The sequence below is a fragment of the Euprymna scolopes genome, chromosome 29 (genome assembly GCF_053919585.1).
Source record: "Euprymna scolopes isolate OS-2025 chromosome 29, ASM5391958v1, whole genome shotgun sequence".
Lineage (NCBI taxonomy): Eukaryota > Metazoa > Mollusca > Cephalopoda > Sepiida > Sepiolidae > Euprymna > Euprymna scolopes.
The window spans coordinates 34,333,637-34,340,499 of NC_136510.1; the positions used below are offsets into that span (position 1 = coordinate 34,333,637).

Here is a 6,863-nt window from a genome sequence, read left to right on the forward strand (position 1 = left end):
CTTTTCATTGTTTTGACTCTCGAGTGTATATCCGACAAGGTTAGACACAGTTAATCAACCAAGAACCACATCACTCTATATAAAAGCATAAAAGATATATGCATACATATATATATATATATATATATTATAGCTGAAGGAACACGTTATATACATACCCCCGCATATACACACACATACGCACACATACATATATATGTTCCTTTAGCTATAATCGAAACCGAAACCAAAACTTATGAAGAATTCTTGGTAAAATTATTTATTACAGGAAATGCAAGGTCATAACAATTAAACCACAGTCACTCGGAAGAACAAAAGATGTAAAAGTAACACACAAAATAACACACACGCTATCATATTAATATATAGATATTTTCTAAAGCTCAAAGACAGAGCAGGAAAAAAAAGATAAAAGAGAAGTAGGCGGATGAAAAGGGAATAACAAGAAATATTAAAAGGAAGAGAGTGAGGAAATATCAGAGTAACGTTTGTAAAGTGTTCCGGGCGCGGATGGTTGGCTAATATTTCTTTACATAGCATATATTGGCTTCATTAATTTGCCGCTAGAGCTTCACACGCTTAAGGAGTAGTCGTATAGTTTTGGGTGGGATGTTTAACGGTGATCAGTCAAAGGGCGGTTTATCGTATGACTCTATAAAGGGAGAATTAAATAGATAAAACTTAAAACAAAGATATTTATCGCAATTTTTACCGATGACAAAGAAAAACAGATTAAAGAGAAATAAAAGAAAGAGAAAATAATACTGAGAAGAAGAAGAAGAAGAAGAAGAAAAAGAAGAAGAAGAAGAAGAAGAAGTAGGAGGAGGAGGAGAGGAAGAAGAAGAAGAAGAAGAAGAAGAAGAAGAAGAAGAAGAAGAAGGAGAAGGAGTATAGAAGAGGAGATTGAAGAAGAAAATATTTTTATTCCACCCGAATGGATCAGTGTGGATTCCAAATTGCACTGTTATGATGACTAAACTTATGCATTCATGACCTGAATTTTTCATCTTTCTTTTGTAGATTTTTACCATGAGAGACATTAAAAAAGAAACCCCTGTCATAGATATACGTCAGAAACAGAGACACGTCATTGAATTCATGGCAAAATTTTACTGACAATGGTGGAGACTATGTAAGAAAAATAAACTGTGGAGCGCAAAATGTCGCTCGTTTTAATGGTTCTACTTACGTCTTCATAGCTCTTCAACTTTTTAAATAAGACACTTTACTATGTGAAGAACGCTTATATGAACAAAGGGCGCCATTGTTCATCGGTGGAAATAGTGCAGTGAAGATGGTGGTGACTATATCTAATTTATAAAAGACACTATGTCTGTCTGTCTATCTGTCTGTTTCCATATTTTCAAACTCTTTCTCCTCCGAAACTAAAAGTCGCAGAGTAGCGCTAGCGACCTCAAATGATTGGATTTTTTATGGATCGTTCTTTTATGTGTCTTTAGCTTTAGTTTTTAGGGGATCAAAAAGGGTCAAAATTGAAAAAATTCTGAATTTTGCATTGGCCACCAACTTATTATAAATATATATAGAAATAATAAACTTATGGAATTGTTACGCCCACCTTGTCGCTGGTTCTGAGTGATGCTTCAAGACCATTGGCTTGCGGCCTATAATCAAACCCTTTCTTAATACTTTCCAGATAAACAAATAAGTTGACCTCTGCTGACCCTTGCCTTTTACACACTTAATCTCGCGATACTCGTAAACCAAACATTCAATAAAATAATTGATCTAGTCAAGATTTTACACTTGTATGTGTACCTACTACCAAAATAATAAATCGATCATTATGCATATTGTAACGTAATCCCCCATTGAGGAGCGTTAGAACTACGCTGAGGTAGCTTTGTATTCCCGCGTGACGCCAGATAACACAAGGATTTAAGATAGAGAAGATAAATACACATATTTTATTTTATGTCAAAATAGATATTGTTTGAAAACCAGAGAAATATATTTTTACGGCTAAAAGTTGACGACAGGAAATTTCAGTTAGAACCTTGTCTGGCCTTACATGAACCCAGGGTCGGGTGTAAGAATTGACATCTGTCCTTGAAATTGGTTAGAGAATTTCAGTGTGGGAACGATTCCCCCCCAGGGACCTTGGGCTTTCGATTTCGTGGAGATTTCGTGGCGAAATCCTATTGGCTGGGGAGAATTTCCAACCTTATCCACTTACCTTACTATATATACGACTGTCGTGCGAAAATTAATGAGAATATCGAGAAGAGTTGAGCCAGAGAGAGTTTCAGATCAGAGTAGAGAAGAGACGTGACCCCTCCCCACCTCATCCATCCGTCGGTCGCTGTATGTGAAGAGAGTTGAGACTTTGAAAAGAACTTACAAAATCTGAATGAGAATTGTAAAAATATTTGTACATAATTTTATGAGAATTAAGCTTTTGTAGATAGACTACAATCGTTGTCTTTCTTCCTGCCTGCCGCTTCGATATTCGCTTTCAGTATACCAGATTATGTAACAACCTCCGAGGAGCCTAGACGACCACATGCCGAGATCCAGTGAAATAAGAGTCCTAGCCACCTCCTCTCGAACGAGGTGTTACAGATTGGAACAATATTTAACTTGGTTTTGTGTTGTGAAAAATTGATGCCAATAAGGTGATTATTTCTGAAACATGCTTATGATAGGTACGAATATATAAGCTAGTAGATATTTCGGATATTTTATCTTGATTGGATTTTTATATAAATTGATTTGAAGCCGTATAATAAAGATAATATAGGCAAAACATCGAATATTTCAAATTTTCATTAGATTTTATCTAAAGTCTTACGACACCCAATAATTACCATTTTTAAGAGTCCTTACTTTTGAATTAAAAGCTTTTGTAGAATTCAAGTAAAGTAATAGATTTGGATTAAAATTAGGATAAGTATTCAAGACTTAGGGTTTAGTAGCATTATTCTTCAATTAAAATATTCGACAGGGCACATAAAATGGTGCAAAACTTCTGTTTTTAAAGTTGTTTCTATCCGTTTTCGGACAGGTATTCTTGTATTATATATATATATATATATATATATATATATATATATATATATATGTATATATATATATAAATATAAATATATAAATATATATATAAATATATGTATATATATACATATATATATATATATATATATGTAAGAGAAAGTGAATTAAAACTGTAAGTTGAAATTTAAAATCAAAATTTATTGTTCGACCGAATACTCCAAAAAAACAATTTACAAAGTCCTTATTTCGCGGAGTTTCAAAGAATGCTATTCTTATTATTCTTCTAATCAGTGACCAGAAAGAAATCAGCAAATTATATCTGATTTCATGAGTCAAACTTTAAATATATATATATATATATATATGCACTATTAGTTATGAACAGTATATAGGGCTCGAGCAAAGCTGGGCTGAACTGCTAGTATATATATATATATATATATATATATATATATATGTATATATATATATATATATAATTAGTTATATTTTTCGGAAAAAAGAATTCGAGCAGAGTGCTAACTAGATAGATAGATAGATAGATAGATAGATAGATAGATAGATTGATAGATAGATAGATAGTTAGATAGATAGATAGATAGATAGATAGATAGATAGATAGATAGATAGATAGATAGATACTGTATCAGATTTTGTTAAAAAGAAATCAATACTATGGTCGGTCGCAAATTTTCGAGAAACCTTTTGTGTTTGTATGTGTACAGGCACCCAAGAATATGAACAACATGTATATATTCAGCAATCTAAAACTTTCTGTTTTGTTTATTAATCACGTTTTTTTTTTTAAATTTCGATGTACATTTATAAAAGCACGTGTTCGTATGGTACCTTTTTTTTTCTTATTTTTGGTATTTACGAAGAAATATTCTCCTTCATCAACCAAGGATGAAATTAAAGATGTTTTAGAAATTTCAATGATAATTTCAAACGTGTGCATTTGTTAAAAACGCTTTATCTGTCATACACCCTCCACGCACACAGACACACACACACACACACATAAATATATATATATGTACATATATATATATATATATATATATATATGCATACACATACATATATATATTCTATAAACTGGTTGTAATAATCTAATTTCATTTCATCATTAAGATAAGTGCTGTTTTGCACTATCTCTAATTAGATTTTCTTTCCAGGTTTCTTGTCCGTCTATTTACTTACTTGTTCTTCCGTCCTTATCCTATGTTTTATGAAAATTTTACTTCATGCAAGATCCCCATTTTTTTTTTTTTCGTGGATAGTTTTATGTATAATTACAAAGACCATATATATTTATGATGATTGCAACGTCTAGTCAGACGAGTGCCACTCCCTCAGACACTTAATGTCCATGAGCCCCAAAAATGACTTCCATGGCCACAGGACTATTTTAATAGACAAATGCCTGAGGGAGTATCTATACACAGATGATGTTACAGAGTCTTAGCTTTGTACGACAGCTAAGTCTCTCTCTCTCTCTCTCTCTCGGTTCAAAATATTCCCCTGACACATGTATGCACATATGTAACTAATAATGTTTGTATAATAAACAAACTAGCTCTTTGAAAATAATATGCTAACAAAACGTAGGGACCCCTTTCACTAACAAATACATAAAGAGGTAATCGTAGGATATCAAAAGATGCAAAAATACGGGTTAAATTATCGAGCAAGAGCAACTACTCGGAAAAAAGAAAAAGGAAATTGGAATTTGTTTGAAATATATATATATATATATATATATTTATATATATATATATATATATATATATATATATATATATATATATATATATATATATATACAGTAATATAAAATATATGCACAATTGAGATGGAGGTGGTATGAGAACGGTAAAGATATACTTCTGAGCAAGTTTAATGATTTAGCGAATTCTTTCTCTCGGCAAAGCGACGGGTTGCGTGAAAGAATTGAGACTGACTCCAAAATCTTCAAATGATTTGAGAGTCAGTCTGATGAAATCATTCCAACTCTTCCCTTCATGTCACCTAACGCATTATTCTCCGGCCACCACACACACACACACACACACATTTATAGATTATCTGACGGTTGAGTCGACATAAAAAGTTAAATGAAAAACATTAGATTTGCTTCCCTTTAGTCAATTGCTAAAAAACAGACACCTCATGACGAAATATGGTGCTATTTTAGAATCGAAGAATGAATGATATTTCCTGAATCTTAGATACATCGGGGCAGCACCGATCAAGAAATTATTAACTTTGTGTCATTATTTTATTTTTATTTTTTTAGTTTTAGCTGGACATACATACTAACATACACACAGACATACAGACCTTGATATAATACATAGTGTTTAATAGATCTTAGTAATACCGATTTCGCAAGATTTGATCCGATTGGATATAATGGTGTCATTTAAGCACTAATAACATCAGAAAATGAAATATGAAACCATAGCACTATCACCGAATTATATGTAAAACCAGCGGTTGCGCCGCGTCGGCACACACACAACACCGAGTCAAACACAAAATCGAGTACAATCAATATCAAGTACACTCAACATCGTCTTACCATCGATGCTTACCTTGTGAACTCGGAGTATGGGAAATTCCCATATGCACAAAACAAAATCAATTAAAACAAAAATACCCTAACTAAGGGTAAGGATAATGAGTAAACGTTGGATAAAATGATGGTTAAAATTATTACGAACTTGCCAGGATTCGAACCTGGAATCTTCTGATCCGTAGTCAGACGCGTTATCCATTGCACCACAAGTCCTGTCCGTGTACGGAGAGATGTGACCGCGAATGTATACAGACAGTGCGCCCAACCCCTTTTTTCGGGCTTATTTCGAGCTTATTTCGGGCTTTTTGTGTGACTCAGCGTTGTTCGTTACAAACCATATATAGATAAGGACAATCTAGGGATTCATACCTTTCAAGCGAAAAAGAATTTTTCAATTCGGTGCATCAGTTCGAAAGTTTTATTGGTATATAAGCACACACACATAAATAAACATTAAGAATTTTATGAACGTTTTTTTTCTTCCTTTGAAGATTGTAATGCTGGGTATGGACCAGCCAAACCAGCTGCTAGCATAGCCCTGCTTTTTATTGAAACCAACCGGGAGCTCTTTTTAGTATCCTCGTTGTTCCCTTAAGTGCAATTGCCTGGATCTCTTTTGCACTTGGTTCACCAGAAATATTAGTTAGGTAAGACTTCAGGTTCGTCTTCATAAGCCCTATGGCACATATAATAACTTGGCACCTATAATAACTATGAATAGTATCATATACGTTGTATCGTATTTTATTTCGGTGTTAAATAAACCGTAAGGTATAGATGAACTATATACAAATCAGACCTAACCATTTTTTATGTTAATTTATATAAATTTGATCTCTTTGGGCGGGCTTCGTTTTTTTTTTTTTTTTTTTTGAAGAAACATTCGCGTGTCTAAATAACACCCTCCCCCCTTCCAAAAAATACTGACTGCATAAAATCGGTGAGAGATGATGTTTGCCCATCCTTGTCAGTCAAACTGAAAAGAAAACCGTTTCTTTATGCTTCAGAAAACCTGTGTAAGGCGGAATAGGCGACTGGCATGTACGCACCCATTTGGGCGCCATTAGCCTTTTTAAACATTGGCCGGTCTGTCGTTCAAGACAGACACCATAACATAGAGTAAATAAAAAAAAAACACAAACAAAAATTTACTCAAGAGAATTATGAAATAAAGACAGAAAGGCTTGACGTTTGTGTCTGTTTGTTTGTTTGGATGCAATTACGAGTCTTTATGTTAGATATTTGCTTCTTGGTTTGTCTGTCACGC

General features: G+C 33.3%; 1 non-coding gene across 1 annotated transcript; it reads right to left on the reverse strand.

The window, feature by feature from the left end:
• Positions 1-5,736: 5,736 nt before the first annotated feature.
• Positions 5,737-5,809, reverse strand: Trnar-acg (transfer RNA arginine (anticodon ACG)). The gene has a single exon. It is a non-coding gene; the product is annotated as a tRNA-Arg (tRNA).
• Between the last annotated feature and the right edge of the window lie 1,054 nt (positions 5,810-6,863).